This window comes from Danio rerio, chromosome 17, assembly GCF_049306965.1.
Source record: "Danio rerio strain Tuebingen ecotype United States chromosome 17, GRCz12tu, whole genome shotgun sequence".
In the NCBI taxonomy this organism is placed as follows: domain Eukaryota; kingdom Metazoa; phylum Chordata; class Actinopteri; order Cypriniformes; family Danionidae; genus Danio; species Danio rerio.
In genome coordinates this window covers 57075001-57093245 of record NC_133192.1, presented here as the reverse complement: position 1 = coordinate 57093245, position 18245 = coordinate 57075001, and the positions used below count along the sequence as shown (strand labels likewise).

At 41.2% G+C, this 18245-nt stretch overlaps 2 long non-coding RNA genes across 2 annotated transcripts in view; both read left to right on the top strand.

Annotated features, from left to right (window-relative positions):
• The window catches only part of LOC103909099 (uncharacterized), a 502230-nt gene that overhangs the window by 9182 nt on the left and 474803 nt on the right, over positions 1-18245 (top strand). The window lies entirely within an intron of this gene.
• On the top strand, positions 1454-8127 carry LOC100537702 (uncharacterized). Its single transcript, XR_224544.6, has 2 exons — positions 1454-3781; positions 7731-8127. It is a non-coding gene; the product is annotated as an uncharacterized lncRNA (long non-coding RNA).

Here is an 18245-nt window from a genome sequence, read left to right as displayed (position 1 = left end):
CGTTAATATTTGCTTTTTTCCTGATCTTCCTGATATGATGTGACTCTTTCCAGAAATGTGTTTCCAAACCTGTAGTTTGAATCAAAGTTTCAGCTCTTTTTCTTTTAGCTTCTCTAGAAGAATACCAGCCTGATCTCACAAGAAAACATAAGTATTTTACGTTTTGGCAGTTTTGTGGCTAAACTGAGTTCAGTCGTAAGAAATGGTACGATTTTAAAAAAGAGGCGTGGCACCTAACCCCACCCCTAAACCCAACCGTCATTGGGGGATGAGCAAATCGTACTAAAATGTACGAATTAGATCATATGAATTCGTACGAATTAGCCCCTAAATGAAAAAGCTACGAATTGCCGTGAGATTGTGTTGAAAAATAAATATTCTGGAGAACTTGCCAGTCAAAATCTATTTTTTAATCTATCTATATTTTAACCCTTTTTTTTCTTCACATTTTTAAAGGAGAAGAATGAATAACATTTTGTATTCCCTCACAATGTATATGTATATATTTTCCAACGGTTATCTCTGTCTTTTTAGAAATTAAGGGCTTTGTTTCTTTACATTTATCACAAGTGTTGCAATTTTCAGTGACCAAATAATCTGCACATCCAATTTTTTGATGAGTTTTTTGTTTAATGTATTCATTTTGGCTTGATCTTAATCGATTTATTTTATTTCCCAATAACCCCTGGCCTGGGCCTTCACAAATAACCAACCCAGGCTGATTCTGAAAACGTAGTCCCGTGGACATTTCTGGAGACCGTAAAATATGTTCCAGGAGGTACGTATGGCTGCATTTCATTTTTTTTTAAGAGAATGCTGCGGTGCGGTGTGACGCCGTTCCTTTCAATGCCTGCCGGTCGACTGCTCACCTCCATGTGGAGGGCTTTCCCGCCACAACCAGTTTGTCCGGTTAGCTCGTTGTGTACGTCGGCAGACTTGAGGCGCAGAGAGGATCTGACCACGACGACAGCCAGGTTCGAGTCCGGGGAAGAGCGGTTCCAGAAATCAGGTAAGACAAAAACAGAATCCAAAAAATAAAGCGAGCAAGTTCATTACAGGGTGAGAATGTGGTGAAATCTGAAAACGTGGTAAAAATCAGACGAGGGCTTTTCTTTTTCTGGACGGCTTTTGTAAATCGCCGTTGGTTGGGTTTAGGAAAGGAGGAGGGTGGGTCAGCTGATTGGCCGGTTGCACGATCAATCATTCTGTCATTCAAACAGACAGACGGAAGGTCGCTCAACAGGCAGGTTTCCGTGAGAACAGCGTGGGCGCGAACGGCGCTCGCAAGAGACGTTCGAGATACAAAAAAGCGAGCACAGCGGCCTCTTGCAGATTCGTGCAAATAAAAACTGCAAAAATACATACCTCCCGGGACGAATTCGCGGTCTCCAGAAACGTCCACGGGACTATGTTCTCAGAATGAGCCTGGGTTGAAAATAACACATAAATCTACGTCCGTTATACAATCTAACATGTCACAGAGACCAAAAGGCAACAAAAAAAAACAAATCATCAGGTCTATTCACAGTGATTCGGCCCTTTTTCAGTGCTTATGGGTTTACATCAGTCACTTCTCTGTTCCGTAGCTCTGCCTGCAAGAATCTATTTTTAGATTTCAGTTGAGCATGACACTGCATGCCACTATACCTCCTTAACTGCACTTGCCAAAAAGCAATCACTCTCGTGTCGTCTCGTGCGCATTCCTCACACCCTTCGTGTGAAAGTTTACTGGGTTTTATTTGAGGTACATCTTTTAGTTACTCGGTCCACCCCCAGCGTTCACTCCCACAGAGATCAAAATACATTATTAAAGCAAATATGCTTACCTGAGGGCCCGCTGGTCTCTGAGTGATCCACTGTCAAGACAGGGTTCAACGCTAAGGATTTTTTCTACTTGCCCGATCGGACCAGTGGTTCAGATTTTTACTTGCCCTGCCAATGTTTTCACTGTCCCTACCAAAAAAAAAATGTTAATAGCTATTTCTAAGCCACAAATTAAAACACTTAAAAATGTGTCAAAATGTTTGTAAATCTAGAATTTAAATGTTCAAAAAAATTTTAATAAATGTACAATGAGCAAAATTCAAAGTGTTTTGCAAACAAAAGCAGCAAAATGTGCAGGCGTTTTATTGCAAAACAAAAGAAGGCTTGCCTATCAAACTGACGTCAAACTGTACAAAACATGGACAAGTAGTCACAGGCAAATTAAACTTTAGCGACAGGGCATCAGTGGCCCAATCGGGCCAGTAACAATCCTGTCTACTGTCCCGAGCATCTCACACGCTGGCCCTGGGCCATCTGGCAGTCCTTATTGTTGAGCCATGCAAGAGCTTCCAGCACCACTATCAATGTTCTCGATCCAGCCACCTCATTTATTGAGCACCAAATATGTTGTGGAAAAAAGTTCATATTTGTTAAGTTTTTTTCTCAAAAGTAAAGAAGACAAAGCTTTCAAAATAACAAAGTCTGAGATCTCCGAAGTCTTCAGGCAAAGCAGTTTATTGTTACAGCATCAGCAGCAACAGAGGCAGGTTGATCGAGTGTCTTCCAGCAACTTTTATACTTTACCTTTTCTCTTCAGGTCTTCTCCTCCGGTTGTCAAGTACATTACATACATTATCTCTCTTTCTTTCACTGATTTTATCATTATTTAAGTCGCAAAGAGTACTACCTGTGGCGGATACAGTTGCAGGTCTGCTCAAGTTCAGCTGTTGGCTGCATTTATAGCTCTAGTTCAAAGAATCTCGGAGGCCCCCAGATATTGATCATAGTGTGTTTAAGGCCTTGCTGTCATAAATCTGTCACGTATTCCCTTTTAGCCCTTCAGCTCTTCTCTGTTTTTCCACCTGTCCAGCTTGATCTCACGAGAAAGCGTGAGTATTTTACGTTTTGCCAGTTTAGTGGCTAATTCGTACGAATTCGTACGAGTTCAGTCGTACGAAATGGTACGATTTTAAAAAGGAGGCGTGGCACCTGACCCCACCCCTAACCCCAACCGTCATTGGGGGATGAGCAAATCGTACTAAATTGTACGAATTAGATCGTACGAATTCACACGAATTAGCCACTAAATGAAAAAGTTACGAATTGCCGTGAGATTGTGTTGTGTCTGTGGTAGTACAGAATGCTAGTTAAGCTACTTTGTTGCTGCATCCGCTTGGTTATTCTTTATATGTTAATGCACATGTAAATGATAATATAAATGATAAATTCATACACGCATAAATGATTACTGCCGTAGGTATGAATTAAGACATACTCAAAGGTGCATACAGGATAAAACTGAAGTCACTCAACAATCATGATAATTGGGACGTAGATTAATGAACGGCAATTCACCAACACTACTTATGAAGGCCATTTTGCTTTAGTTGATCTTTTTTCCAGTCAATGTTTTGGTAACAAACACTTTAGTTAAAGTACCAATTCTCACTGTTAACTGGTATCTAAATATCTGCCTATTATTAAGAGATTGGCTGTTTATTAGTACATATAAAGCACAAATTCGGCTTTAACTCACTCTGCATCCCTAAACCCACCAAACTACTACTTTAATAACTGTTAATAATGGAGTTTATAGTGGGAGGCAAAAGTTATAGTTAATGGTTTATTAATAGTGTGTGTGTGTGTGTGTGTGTGTGTGTGTGTGTGTGTGTGTGTGTGTGTGTGTGTGTGTCAGGCTGTTTCACTTTGTGATTTGCAGCAGAGCTGTGAGCGTCTTCATCAGGAGCTCCAGCAAACATTAACAGACACAAGCAGAGGAAACCGCTACACACTCACTGTAAGTTTGCTTTCATTTACTGAACTTCAACAGGATGAACCGAATATAATTGACAAGCCAAGACAGTGTTTATTCTCCATCCACTTGTAGAGTGTTAGCTGTAAATGCTCTTAGGAAAGGAACATTTAAGAAAGGGATCCCTCAAGAGCGGATAGTCTGTTTATGTTTTGATCATATGTTTTCCAGTTTTAAACGGAATAAAGGAACGGATGAAAGCTGACGTTTTTCGTTTTTTCCTTAGCTCACAAAAAAACAAGAATTCGGCTGGATTTTCGTTTTTTTGGTTCAGGGTAGGAAAACACGTGTAGGCAGTGCTGAAAAATCAGGGTATCTTCCGTCCAATCCATATCTGTTTTCAAAAAAAAAAAAAGAAAAGAAAATGAAGAAAACAGCCGTTTTTCATTTGCTCACAAGAAACGAAAAAACAAGATTTTGGCTCGATTTTCGTTTTTTTTATTTAGGGTAGGAAAATGGATAAATGACTTCAAAATTTATTATACACATGTAGGCGGTGCTGAAACGCCAACTTTCCTTTGATTGGTCAACCAAATCTGAGGTTGTGACGTAGCCCTCAAAATAAGAGCCCTCTGTTGACCAGCACCCAGGCTTTTAATTATTATTAGTATTATTTAATTATATATATATATATATATATATATATATATATATATATATATATATATATATATATATATATATATATATATATATATCTTCCTAGCATGTGGTATAAGTACTTATAAATTAAATACAGTTGAAGTCAGAATTATTAGCCCCCCTTTGAATTTTTTCTTGTTTTTTAGATATTTCCCAAATGATGTTTAATAGAGTAAGGGAATTTTGACAGTATGTCTGATAATATTTTTTCTTCTGGAGAAAGTCTTATTTGTTTTATTTCAGCAAGAATAAAAGCAGTTTTTAATTTTTTAAACACCATTTTAGAGACAAAATTATTAGCCTCTTTAAGCTATATTTTTTTCTCGATAGTCTACAGAACAAACCAGTAAAAACAAAACAGTAACTTGTCTAATTACCCTAACCTGCCTAGTTAAGTTAATTACCCTAGTTAAGCCTTTAAATGTCACTTTAAGCTGTATAGAAGCCTCTAGAAGTATATCTAGTCTAATATTATTTACTGTCATCATGGCAAAGAGAAAATAAATCAGTTATTAGAAATGAGTTACTAAAACTATTATGTTTAGAAATGTTCTGAAGAAAATCTTCTCTCTGTTAAACAGAAATTAGGGAAGAAATAAACGAGTGGTCTAATAATTCAGGGAGGCTAATAATTCTGACTTCAACTGCATATATAAGTCATTCTGTCATTTGATCAGTTAGCAGGCTTACATCAATGATTACATCTTTGACGCACGCACTGTAAAGCTAAACAGCGTTGCTATTTTGAGAAACTAAAATAGACTAGACCCGCTTGCAGCTGGTCAATGGCATAAAGTCCAGCGCAGAGTCCGTTAGTTATACGCTTTAAAAGCATTTACATTGCTTAATACACACAGGATGAACAATATGCAAATATCTTTACATATGAAAAAGAATTAAAGGACCATGTGGAGAACATGCAGACTCCACATAGAAATGCCAACTGACCCATCCAGGACTCAAACCAGCGACCGTCTTGCTGTGAGCCAGCCGTGCCGCCCCTAAATAACAGCACGTGCTTGGTTATATAGGGCTCTATTTTGATGATCCATGCACAAAGTGCAAATATCAGGGCACAAAAGCATTCAGGGCGTATCGGAATCCACTTTTGCTATTTTAAGGATAGAAAAATCCGCTTTGCACCGTGGCGCATGGTCTAAAAGGGTTGAGCTTATTTTCTTAGTGAGTTATAGGTGTGTTTTGAGAATAAACCAATCAGAGTCTCATCTCCCATTCCCTTTAAGAGCCAGCTGCATCGCACAATAGTGCATTTGCTATTTACATGGCGACTTTGTCGGTGTAAAAACTGAACACTTCACTAGCAATAAAACAGTTAAACAGAGCATCTGCAGCGCGAGAATGAGAGAATGAGCCTCCTCATTATTTACTTTCACTTTCACTCTCGTGGATAAGGAAACCTTGTACGCACAGACATAGCCTATAAATAATTAATTTTGTTTGTCAAATGCAAAGATTCGTTTCAAAACTATTTCTAAATTCAGTTCTTATTTCCAGCAAACAAATAAATGAACAATAATAATGAAGTGTGGTAAAAAAAAACTGAAAAAAGTTATATCCTAATACACATGCTGTGCCCCATATGGTCTAAAACCTGACAGGTGGACAAATCTAAGCTTGTTTTTAATAAAACAAATATAAATATGGATATAATAAATAATACTGCTAATAATAATAACATTATACAAAAGCAAATTGTTATGAATGAACTGAAAAAGCCTCCTGAGATGAAGAAAGTATGAAGGCAGTGGTTTTTAAATCTTCATGTAGGCTAGAAATTAATGTTTTGTAATATTTTAATCATTTAAATTTATATCCGGTTTTTATCCTTATTATATATATCATTAATATATTATATCTTTTTCATATGTAAAGATATTTGCGTATTGCTCTGCATCTTGTGTGTAGTGTGTAAGCCAGGCGCACTTTGCGCCAGACAATAGACCGAATTTGTTCTGGTCTAAAGAACAGACTATTTACAGTTTCTCAAAATAGCAACGCGCCAAAATAATACTGCTAATAATAATAACATTATACAAAAGCAAATTGTCATGAATAAACTAAAAAAGCTCCCCGAGATGAAGAAGACATGGAGGCGGTGGTGTTTATATTGATGTAGGCTAGAAAATAATCATTTTTGTAATATTTTAATCCTTTTATTCTTCTTCATATATAAAGATATTTGCATATTGCTGTACATTTTGTGTGTATTAAGCAGTGTGTAAGTGAGGCGCACAACTAACGTGCTATGCGCTGGACTTTGGACCTGATTTGATCTGGTCTATTGAACCTCAAAATAGCAATGCGCCTCAACACGCCTCCTTTTGTAGACCTATGGGCGCACATATGAGCGCAAACGCATTTGCTATTTAAACAGCGTAGCGCAAAACGTCAAAATGACTCCTGCGCCAAGCTGAAACTAGCAAACAACAATTGTGTCGCGCCTTGCGCCGGGTGTATGATAGGGCCCTAAATTTCCGTTTGGACTTTGTGGGCAACGGGAGCACCTGCCAGAATTCCACACACATTGTTTTTCCATGTTGGTAAATACATGAACTTATACAACCTTATTGTAAAGTGTTCCTAACAATTAAGCTGGCAGCTAGCTCTCTGCAATTCTCACATGGTCGCCCACTGAAGCTAAGCAGGGCTGAGCCTGGTCAGTACCTGGATGGGAGACCACATGGGAAAGCTAGGTTTCTGCCGGAAGTGGTGTTAGTGAGGCCAGCAGGGGGCGCCCAACCTGCGGTCTGTGTGGGTCCTAATGCCCCAGTATAGTGAAGGGGACTCTATACTGCTCAGTGAGCGCCGTCTTTCGAATGAGACGTTAAACCGAGGTCCCGACTCTCTGTGGTCGTTAAAAATCCCAGGATGTCCTTCGAAAAGAGTAGGGGTTTAACCCCGGCATCCTGGCCAAATCTGCCCCCTGGCCTCTGTCCATCATGGCCTTCTAACCCTCCCCATATTCCAATTGGCTTCATCTCTGTCTCCTCTCCACCAATCAGCTGGTGTGTGGTCTGGCGCAAAATGGCTGCCGTCGCGTCATCCAGGTGGATGCTGCACACTGGTGGTGGATGAGGAAATTCCCCCCTATTGTGTTTGAGTGCCCAGAAAAGCGCTATATAAATGTAAGGAATAATTATTATTATTATTATTATAAGCTACCCCCCCCCCACACACACACACATACACCTCACAAAAAGACTCAGAGTTATTTGAGTGAATGATGAACTCTTGTTATTTCTGATATGAGCGGTGTGTTTGTGGTCCTCAGGTGATCATGTCATGTAGCTCGTGTTTCTGGGCTGTGATCTGGCTGCTGGTTCTACTGATTCTCGGCTGGCCCCTGAGCATCATGTTGGGGAGTCTGTATACCCTCTTCGCCCCGCTCATCGTCTGCTTGGGTATGGACCGGCTGGCTGACCTGCTGATGGAGGGAACTAACCTGGGCCGAAAGTGCGCTCTGAACATGAGACGCGGGAAAAACCCCTGTGCTGAAAACACCTCAAGAAGATCTTCTGGAGTCTGAGCTGCCCAGATCTCTGTGTGCTTGATTCTTTGTGACTGCGACATGATGCTTCTGTAAAGCCTTGGTGATCTTTTCTTGCTTTCATTCTCCATCAGTTGCTCGCATCGCTGTTAAATATTAAAATTTAAATACTCTTTCAGTATTCTGGTACTGATGTGTGACTTGAAACTGTTGAGGAACAAGCATACTGATATTGCAGGATTTGTTTTTGCATTTAAAAAGGGGACCTGTTATGCAAAAATCACTTTTATAAGGGGTTTAAACACAGTTGTGTGTCAGCAGTGTGTGAATATAAACAGCTTCTAATGATAAAAATGTATTCATTCTTTTATTTATTGTCAGACTTGATATAATCAGACGTCTGCTGAAACACTTTGATTGACATTCTCCCTTTGTACGTGTCATCAGAGGGGGAAAGCCCCGCCCACTAGTGACCATCTTTCGTCAGTCTTGTTTTTGAATCTGCCGCTATGCTGACACACAGTTGTTTATAGCTCCACCCTCTTCTGTAAAGAGCACAATCTCATTTGAATTTAAAGCGACAGTCACCAAAATGCTACAATCAAGATCAAAGCCTGACGATGAAGCTCAGACAAAATTGGATTGTGATTCATAACATTTTGGTTTAGTTGTTAAATCGAATGAATTTGTACGATCTCATCTGTACATTTTTGTTTGATTTGCTCACCCCCAGCTTTCATTTAGGATGACCCCAAGCACCACAGCAAATCTGCAACATTCATTTATTCATTTTCCTTCGGCTTAGTCCCTTCATTAATCTGGGGTCGCCACAGCGGAATGAACCGCCAACTTATTCAGCATATGTTTTACACAGCAGATGCCCTTGCAGCTGCGACCCACACTGGGAAACACCCATACACTCTCATTCACACTCCAACACTACGGACGATTTAGTTCATCAATTCCCCATATAGCGCATTTGTTTGGACTGTGGGGGAAACAGGAGCCGTCGGAGGAAACCCATGCCAAGACACAAAGCCCAGCCGGGACTCGAACCAACGACCTTCCTGCTAACCACTGAGCCACTGTGTCACCCTTAAATCTACAACAGAACAGCTTAAAAAGAAAAGGAAAACATCATGTTTTTCAGTAGTCCACAGCTCATTCTGATTCGAAGACTGTCCTCGGTCCACTCATGGCTGTTCTATCTTGGCTTTGTTTTTGTTTGTTAGATAACAACATGGTGTACAATGTTATCCAATGTTGTTCATCTAAATATTTATCTTCCTAATTTTTAAGTCCTGCCAATTACCATATAGGCTTTTTTTTCCTTATGGGTAAAATATGGGGTATATACACTCACCAGTCACTTTATTAGGTATACCTTACTAGTAACGGGTTGGACCCTCTTTTGCATTCAGAACGGCCTTATAATCTTTTGTGGCGTAGATTCAACAAGGTACTGGAAATATTCCTCAGAGATTTTGCTCCATATTGACATGATAGCATCACACAGTTGCTGCAGATTTGTCGGCTGCACATCCATGATGCCAATCTCCCGTTCCACCACATCCCAAAGATGCTCTATTGGATTGAGCTCTGGTGACTGTGGAGGCCATTTGAGTACTGTGAACTCATTGTCATGTTCAAGAAACCAGTCTGAGATGATTCACGCTTTATGACATGGTGCGTTATCCTGCTGGAAGTAGCCATCAGAAGATGGAGACACTGTGCTCATAAAGGGATGGACATGGTCAGCAGCAATACTCAGGTAGACTGTGGTGTTGACACGATGCTCAATTGGTAGTAATGGGTCCAAAAGTGTGCCAATAAAATCTCCCCCACACCATTACACCACCACCACCAGCCTGAACTGCTCATACAAGGCAGGATGGGTGCATGCTTTCATGCTGTTGATGCCAAATTCTCCATCCAAATGTGTCAGTAGAAATGGAGACTCATCAGAGCAGGCCACGTTTCTCAAATCTACTATTGTCCAGTTTTGGTGAGGCTGTGTGAATTGTAGCACATCAGATGATGATGATGATGAAACCAGGGTGGATATTTCAGCAAGACGATGATCCCAACACACAGCCAAGGAAACTCTCAAAGGCTTTCAAAGAAAGAAAATCAAGCTGTAGAATGGCCAAGCCAATCACCTGACCTGAATGCAATAGAAAATAAGAACGAGAGATTCAAGTATATAGACAAATCCAACAGAATTGTCAAGATTTTTTTAGTTCATGTTGAAGTCTGGGGGGATAAAATCACACCGGAGTAATACACGTGACTCTATTCTTTATACAAGAGGTGTCTTCAAGCTGCCAGCACCAAAAAAGTCATTTATACAAATTATTAAATACATATCAGTAGTTCAGTGCTTTCTCCATGTGTCATTCCACTCTTATTACGCAATTCATTTTTTCTGATGTGTATAGTCAAGCCTGAAATTTTTCGTACTCCTAGCAAATCCTGACTTAATTGTACTTTTATTCAACCAGCTACTGTAGATGTTTTGACACTGGAAATGAAAAATGCTTCTCTCAAAAGATAAGACGATGTAGGCATCACTGTGGGTGAAAAAACATTTAGTTATACCAGGGGTCAGCAACCCGCGGCTCTAGAGCCGCATGCGGCTCTTTAGCGCTGCCCTTGTGGCTCCCTGGAGCTTTTTCAAAAATGTTTGAAAATGCAAAAAGATGGGGGAGGTTAATATATTTTTTGTTTTAATATGGTTTCTATAGGAGGACAAACATTTTTAACGTTTTCAAATGCTGTCAAAGTGTGTAGAATTAATGTTTAATTTCAACATTTCTGTCAACGAAGATTTGCGTCATAGCCTGCGACACACGTTTCTATCAGCAGGGCGGGATGCCAGGCAGGTGGCTGTTGTAAACAAACCAGGAGATTATAACGCATGGAAAACCGTTCAAAGATGGTATGACATATTAGAACACCTATTTGCAAACTTTAAAAACAAAACCAAGATAATTCAAAAAAATAAAGATATACCTTTCTCCACTAAGACAGTGAAGTAAAGGGCTAATAAAATGGTAGGTAATATCACCGATCAGCAAACCAAGGACATTAATTCAGTGCCAGCATACTCAATTGCCTGTGATGTGACCGATATTCAACGCGCTTTTATGCAGGTATGTGAACTCTGATGGGCCGCAAGAAGAAATGATCAAATTAATAACACTAAAAGACCAGAGGCTGTGCTGAAGTGTTTACATGACAACAAATTTAATTTAATCTAAGCTATTTAATCATGAAGGCTCATTATGTATTTGTAGCCAATTTAGTCATTTTGATAGTAGGCTAATATAGCTAATATAGATACATACAGCATGTGTTTCCTTCATTATAAGGCTTATATAAGGCTTTACATTTTTTGTGGCTCCAGACATATTTGTTTTTTGTTATTTTGGTCCAATATGGCTCTTTCAACATTTTGGGTTGCCGACCCCTGAGTTATACTTTTACTTACATTTGGAACTTTTAAGTCAGAGTATGCCTTGCGTACGGATAATCTCAGGTTGGACTCAGGTTAGTCACATAAAAGTTGAAATTGAGCTGATTTAACTGTCATGTTTGTTGGTGCCAGACTTTAGCTGACAGAAACTCAGATAAGCCGCTGAGGTGTGCAGAAGAGCAGCTCTGAACACAACTTACCTTGAAGCGGATGAGCTCAGGTTGCCGACATGAAAGCAGGAGTCAGTCCTGCCTTAAATAAGCCGTTGATTCAGCTGGTTGTGTATTGGGGATGTTTTCTCTTTGGGCTTCTTAGTATCATTTGAGCATCATATCACAGGCTACATCACTATTATTGCTGACCATCTCCTTTTCTATCTGACCACAGAAAACCCGTCTTCAGCAGGATAATGTAGCATGCCACAAAGCTAACCCAGGCTCATTCTGAAAATGTAACTCAATATACATTTCTGGAGAGCGCCAAATATGTCCCAGGAGCTACATTTCTTTGCAGCTTTTTGTTTTTGCGAATCCACCAAAGGCCTCTGTAAGATTCATGTTGCTCTTGCGAATGACATTTTTGCCTGCTGTTTTTGCATAAATCCACCAGAGGCTGCTGTCGACTGACTGACCGACGACACCCACCCACCCCCTTCCCTAAAGTCAAACTGTTTTAAAAGACACTGATTGACCAGTGCCCACCCCCTTCTCTAAACCAAACCAACAGTGTTTTCAAAAGCAATCCAGAAAACGAAAAGCCCTTGCCTGATTTTTACCACGTTTTCAGATTTGACCACATTCTCACCCTGTTACCCTACTGAAAAAAACAGCTTAAACCAGCCTAGGCTGGTTGGCTGGTTTTAGCTGGTCGACCAGGCTGGTTTTAGAGGGGTTTGGGCCATTTCCAGGCTGGTTTCCAGCCATTTCCAACCTGGTCTTAGCTGGTCAGGCTGGGAGATGACCAGCTAAAACCAGCTTGACCAGCCTAGCCAGGCTGGAAGCCCAGCCAAAACCAGCTATGTCCAGCTTAAACTAGGCTGGTCAAGCTGGTTTTAGCTGGATTTAGCTGGTCATTTTCCAGCCTGACCAGCTAAGACCAGGCTGGAAATGACTGGAAACCAGCCTGGAAGTGGCCAAAACCTCTCTAAAACCAGCCTGGTCGACCAGCTAAAACCAGCTAACCAGCGCTGCATTTTTCAGCAGGGTATTTACTTGTTTATTTTATTTTTTGGCTTTTGTTTTTGTCTTACCTGCTTTGAGGAACTGTACTTTGCCGGACTTGAACTCCGTCATCACAGTCAACTCCTCTCTGCATCTCAACCCTGCTGAAAAATCCAGCTTAAACCAGCCTAGGCTGGTTGGCTGGTTTTAGCTGGTTGACCAGGCTGGTTTTAGAGGGGTTTTGGTAATTTCCAGGCTGGTTTTCAGCCATTTCCAGCCTGGTCTTAGCTGGTCAGGCTGGAAAATTACCAGCCAAATCCAGCTAAAACCAGCTTGACCAGCCTGGTTTAAACCGGATATAGCTGGTTTTGGCTGGACTCCCAGCTTGGCTAGGCTGGTCAAGCTGGTTTTAGCTGGTCATCTCCCAGCCTGACCAGCTAAGACCAGGCTGGAAATGGCCAAAACCCCTCTAAAACCAGCCTGTTCGACCAGCTAAAACCAGCCAACCAGCCTAGGCTGGTTTAAGCTGGATTTTTCAGAAGGGAAGCCCGCCAACATACATAACAAGCTATTGGACGATCTAGTAACAGCGGCAAAGCCGTCCATATGGCGGTAAGCAGGTCAGCTGCTTCCGCAAAAAGGAACGGCGTCATACCTCTCCATATCGTTCGTTTTCAAGATGAAATGCAGCCATACTTACCTCTGGCTACATAATTCGCAATCTCCACAAATGTTTAGGGCTACGTTTTCAGAATGAGCCTATGTTGAACAAAGCTCACATCATTTCAAACTGCTTTCATTAACTGCAAGTGCACCATACTCCAAAATCTCAATCCAGCAGAGCAACTTTTGAATGTGCTGAAAGAGAAAATAACTGGGGCAAAGAGCTTATAATGACCAAGAGGCGCCACTCAGTAGAACGTTCCATCAGCGCCCAGCAACAGCCCTGGATTCCGCCATTTTGTAGTGAAAGCGTTCGGCTGTCCATTGGATCTCATTACTGTCGCGATGGCAAGCAGCTGCTTGGTTTTTATTTATTTATTTATTTTAAAAGTGTATTAAAGCTGAGATACAACCTGAAAGACGACAATACAACACACTATCACAATCATCAGCACTTTTAATAGTGTATTTTACAGACTTATAATATGCTGCTGTTCTATTGGAGTTTTCATTCCAAAATGGCTGCAGCGCCATCTAGTGGCTGTTTCCTAAATCGCACTAGAGTGTCGCCTCTTGGTGATTCTATGCTCTTTGACTGGGGAAATGTGCAGGAGACAAATCTGTGATGCTGTCAAGCAGAACAAGCAAGGTGTCTTCATTTAAAAGAACGGTTCATACAAAAATAACCTTTCCTGGCCGTTTATTCCCCCTTGGGTGAAACTTCACAGAATGTTTGTAGAAAAATGCAGCTATTTCTGAATATCTTCTTTAGTGTTCAACAGAAACTCAAACAGATTTGGAACAATTAAGTGAAGGATGAGGAAATGAGAGAACGTTTGGTTTAACTGTCCCTTTAAGCCACTGAAATATCTATACACTACCTGACAAAAGTCTTGTCGCCTATCCAAGCTTTAGGATCACCAAATGATAACTTGATTTCTAGTTGATCATTTGGTATCAGAAGTGGCTTACATGAAAGGCAAATACCTCTAGATGTGGTCCTCAACCACCGGGCCGCGGACCAGAACCACTACGAAATCATTCATTATTTTCTTTTTAATCTATTATCAGAGTCTGAACAGTCGTTTATTTTGAAAAATTACCATATTCTCTCGCTTACATCTCGGTCACTTGAGTGCCCAAATTTAATCCACAAGCTGCAAAATGAGTAGGAAACAGGCGTCTTTGTAAAGTTTCTTAAGAAAATGGTCCCTACAACCTATAAACGAGACACGGTCTCTCTGATCTGTGGTAAAATTGTCAAGCGTTCACCGGTCCATGGTGATGAAAAGGTCGAGGACCACTGCTCCTCCTTCATCTTACCCCAGACATGCTCAATAATGTTCATGTCTGGTGACTGGGCTGGCCAATCCTGGAGCAGCTTGAGCTTCTTTGCTTTCAGGAGCTTTGATGTGGAGGCTGAAGTATGAGAAGGAGCGCTATCCTGCTGGAGAATTGTCCCTCTCCTGTGGTTTGTAATGTAATGGGCAGCACAAATGTCTTGATCCCTCAGGCTGTTGATGTTGATCATCCACTCTGCAGATCTCTCACACACCCCCATACTGAATGTGACCCCAAACCATGATTTCTCCTTCATCAAACTTGACTGATTTCTGTGAGAATCTTGGCTCCATGCTGGTTCCAGTAGGTCTTCTGCAGATGATCAACAGATGATTCAGCAGAAAAATCCACCTTCTGCCTCTTTTCCAAATGATCAACTAGAAGTTATCATTTGTTACTCTTACAACTGAGATCCACAACAAGACTTATCAGGTAGTGTATGTGCTATAATGCAGTGGTGATGAAACATTAACACTGAGAATATAACAGTGATGATCTATTCAAGAAGACGTGGTGCTATTTTTAAAGCCGTTGGTAGGTTCTGGGACATGTTTTGTCTCCCGTCTGAGGAGTCGGAGCTCTCTTTTCATCTGTAGGCTCAGGATATGAGGGAAATCGGAGTTCACACTGGATTGTGCTGAGTTTGATGAAGGCAGAAACTGGAGCCTCTGACTGCTGTCATGCGAGCAGCACTTCCTGAAGAACTGCAGAGCCACGCAGCGAAACCAGAGAAGAGTTCAGCACAGCAGGTCATTCAGTGCTGCCCTCTACAGGAGGAGGAGCTGAGTGTTGCTCTGTCTGTGTGCCTTTCTGTTTATCGTTCTATCTGTCTGTGTTGTTTTCTGTATATTTGTTTACCTGTCGGTTATTTATTGTGTTCTATCTGTTGTTCAGTCTGGCCATCTGACATTTTGTCTGTGGTCGTGTCTCTCTTTTTTTCTGTCTGTCCGGGCTTTTGTCTGTCTGCCTGTCTGTCATTCGTTATGTCTGTCTGTATGTTTGTAATATGTATGTCTTCTTTTTCATTATGTCTATCTGTCGTTCTGTCTGTCTGTCATTTTGTCTATCTGTGGTTCGTCCGGTTTGTTTGTTGACCTGTCTGTCTGTTGTTCTGTCTGTCTGTTGTTCTGTCTGTCATTCGTTCTGGCCATCTGTCATTTTGTCTGTGGTCCTGTCTAACTTGTTCTGTCAGTCTTTTGGTCATTCGCTGTGTCTGTCTGTTGATCTGTCTGTCTGTTGTTCTGTCTGTTGATCTGTCTGTCTGTTGTTCTGTCTGTTGATCTGTCTGTCTGTTGTTCTGTCTGTCTGTTGATCTGTCTGTCTGTTGTTCTGTCTGTTGATCTGTCTGTCTGTTCTGTCTGTCTGTTGATCTGTCTGTCTGTTGTTCTGTCTGTCTGTGGATCTGTCTGTCTGTTGTTCTGTCTGTCTGTTGATCTGTCTGTCTGTTGTTCTGTCTGTTGATCTGTCTGTCTGTTCTGTCTGTCTGTTGATCTGTCTGTCTGTTGTTCTGTCTGTTGATCTGTCTGTCTGTTCTGTCTGTCTGTTGATCTGTCTGTCTGTTGTTCTGTCTGTCTGTGGATCTGTCTGTCTGTTGTTCTGTCTGTCTGCTGATCTGTCTGTCTGTTGTTCTGTCTGTTGATCTGTCTGTCTGTAGTTCTGTCTGTTGACGGTCTGTTGCTCTGTCTGTTGAGCTATCAGTCTGTTGTTCTGTCTGTTGACCTGTCTGTCTGTTGTTCTGTTTGTTGATCTGTCTTTCTGTTGTTCTGTCTGTCTGTTGTTCTGTCTGTTGATCTGTCCGTCTGTTGTTCTGTCTGTTGATCTGTTATGTCTGTTGATCTGTCTGTCTGTTGTCCTGACTGTTGATCTGTCCGTCTGTTGTTCTGTCTGTTGATCTGTTCGTCTGTTGTTCTGTCTGTTGTTCTGTCTGTTGATCTGTCTGTCTGTTGTTCTGTCTGTTGTTCTGTCTTTTGATCTGTCTGTTGATCTGTCTGTCTGTTTTCTGTCTGTTGATCTGTCTGTCTGTTGTTCTGTCTGTTGACCTGTCTGTTGAGCTATCTGTCTGTTGTTCTGTCTGTTCATCTGTCTGTTGTCCTGACTGTTGATCTGTCTGTCTGTTTTCTGTCTGTTAATCTGTCTGTTGTCCTGACTGTTGATCTGTCTGTCTGTTGATCTGTCTGACTGTTGATCTGTCTGACTGTTGTTCTGTCTGTTGTTCTGTCTGTTAATCTGTCTGTATGTTGTTCTGTCTGTGGATCTGTCTGTCCGTTGACTGTCTGTTGTTCTGTCTATCTGTTGTTCTGTCTGTTGATCTGTCTGTCCGTTGACTGTCTGTTAATCTGTATGTCTGTTGTTTTGTTTGTTGACCTGTCTGTCTGTTGTTCTGTCTGTTGATCTGTCTATATGTTGTTTTGTCTGTCAATCTGTCTATCTGTCATTTTGTCTGTCTGACTGTCTATCTCGGGTTCTGTCAATCTGTGGGTCTGTTTTTTTGTTGTTTGTTCTCTTTCTGACGTTCTGTCAATCTGTAGTATTTTCTGTCTGTCTGCCTGTCTATCTGTGGTGTTGCCTGTCTATTTGTAGTTCTGTCTGTCTGTGTTTTTGTCTGTCTGTCTGTGGTTCTGTCTGTCATTATGTCTATCGGTGGTTTGGTCTGTCCATCATTTGTTTTGTCTGTCTGTTGATCTATCTGTGGTTATGTTTATGTGTCATTTGTTCTCTGTCTGTCTCGCTCTGTCTATCTCTGGTTCTATCTGTCTGCGGTTCTGTCTGTCATTTTGTCCATGTGTGGTTAGGTCTGTCAATCTTTTATTTGTACTGTCGATCTGTCTATCTGCAGTTCTGCCTTCTGTTCTGTCTGTAGGTGGTTCTATCTATGTTATTCATTCTGTCTGTCGTTCTGAAGGTCATTCTGTTTTCTGTCTGTCCCTCTGTGTATTTGTGTATCTGACTGTCTGTTATTCTGTCTGTCTATGAATCCCTCTTGTCACAGACAGTGAATAAATTCTACTTCCTTTAAGATGGTTAATATTGTGATGACGCCACAAGACCCAGTTGCACTGACTGTGTTCAGCCCCTCTCTCTCTCTCTCTCTCTCTCTCTCTATCTCTCTCTCTCTCTCTCTCTCTCTCGGCGGTCCTGAGGGGAACCTTCACCAGCCAAAATTGCCTGGTTTTAATTTCAAGTTTGTGGCTGGCAGCTCGGTCGAACACACAGGGCCGCCTCGCAGCGTGTGGTGGAGGAGCACATTTGACAGCCGCTGGGGCTGGACGAGGCCTCTAAATATTTCATTTGTGTGTGAGATCAAGGATGGAAAAAGGCCTGAATGCCTCGCTGTGCTTCTGCCGTATGTGAGGAGCGGATGAACCCCATGCTGCTTTTCTCATTTAACCCTCACACTTATAGAGTGACCCTGCCGAGCGGCTGGACGGGGACTCATCTGCATATGATACATGTCCTAAAAGTCCATATTGTAAAGTTTAATATTACATTTATGTTATTTTGCATAGGTGAATTAAAAAAAAAAAACTTGTGAATTCCTGTGTGTTTGTGTAAAATGTATTTGTGTATATGTGTTTTTGTGACATATCAGGACACAAACATACACTCACGGGCCACTTTATTAGGTACACCTGTGCAACTGCTTGTTAGCTCAAATTTCTA